Source organism: Frankliniella occidentalis, unplaced genomic scaffold, assembly GCF_000697945.3.
Source record: "Frankliniella occidentalis isolate FOCC.00 unplaced genomic scaffold, Focc_3.1 Scaffold72, whole genome shotgun sequence".
Classification (NCBI taxonomy): Eukaryota; Metazoa; Arthropoda; class Insecta; order Thysanoptera; family Thripidae; genus Frankliniella; species Frankliniella occidentalis.
In genome coordinates, this window is record NW_026267202.1 from 269626 (window position 1) to 270806 (window position 1181).

Below are 1181 nucleotides of genomic sequence, written 5' to 3' on the forward strand. Positions count from 1 at the left end.
GGGGTCGGCGAACACGTCCCGGAGCGAGCTGCCCCCGCCGGACTGCTGCTGCTTCACCGTCTTCAGAATGGCCGCGAACTCACCCCGAACCTATACCCCCCCCCCCTCTCCAGTCGGCCTCCGTCCTTCCCTCGGCCACAGCAGCGGGGGTTGTTTGGTATGTTTGGTATTCCTCTGTCTGTATCCCGCAGGACAGAGAGAGGAGAAGGCAGGAGAGACGCCAGGAAGGCGGCATATTATGCCATCAAGTGATTACCTCTTATCTTTGGTGTTGTTGATGTCATCAAGCCGCGCCACCCACAAATGCTTGGACCAGGTGGATAATGATTAGCACGTTCACCAATAGGTAAGTGGTCACGCGCTCCCAGGTTAAATCATGAACCAATCAGTGGGCCGCATTCAGCGTGTGCACTTTTGTGCTGTGCCGCACGCAGCAGTGCGAGCGGGGTGGCGTACCCAGTCGGGGCACGCAGGCTGCCAGATATTTAAGTTTGAAAACGAACAATTATTGCGCATGGCTCACCTTAATGTCCGCCGCTACCGAAATATTCGCAGGTCACTCCAGCAGCTCGCACCGTCGTCCTACATCGCGCTCCCGCACCCCGCATGGCCACCCCGCATCGCCTCGCCGTTCACCCGAGGGGGGGGGGGGGCATACGCGGCGGCAGCAGCAGCCCCAACAAGGTCAACCCCTCTCTCTGTTTTGAATCCCCATCGGAAAACGATTTCTGTGAGCATGTGTGTGTGTGTGTGTATTTTTTTCAAACCGATGCGGTGCACCCCCTGCCCTCGCACTCCACTACCACAGAGCTGCGCCCAGCCCCGCCCCGCCCCGCCCCGCCACGCCACGCCACGCCACGCCACGCCACATCGCGCTTCGCCGCCCCCAGCGCCGCCGTGCTGCACTGTGCTGCGCCGAGCGCTCGGCACATTGTGCGGCAGGGGCGCACGTTGGGGTGCCTATGCAGCGGGCGCGCTGGCTGCACCGCGAGAGCGAGAGGCATATACTCTCTCTTTCCGACCCAGCTCTGCCCTTCTCCTTCCTTCTCACTCAATTATCAGGGCCAGCCTTTTGGAGAGCGACAAGGACAGTCGATATTATCGTCTCGCGTGTGTTCGCGAACGCGACCCCCCGACCTACCGCGGGCGGGCTCGCTGGGCCGGAGCCGGAGGCCCTCCTC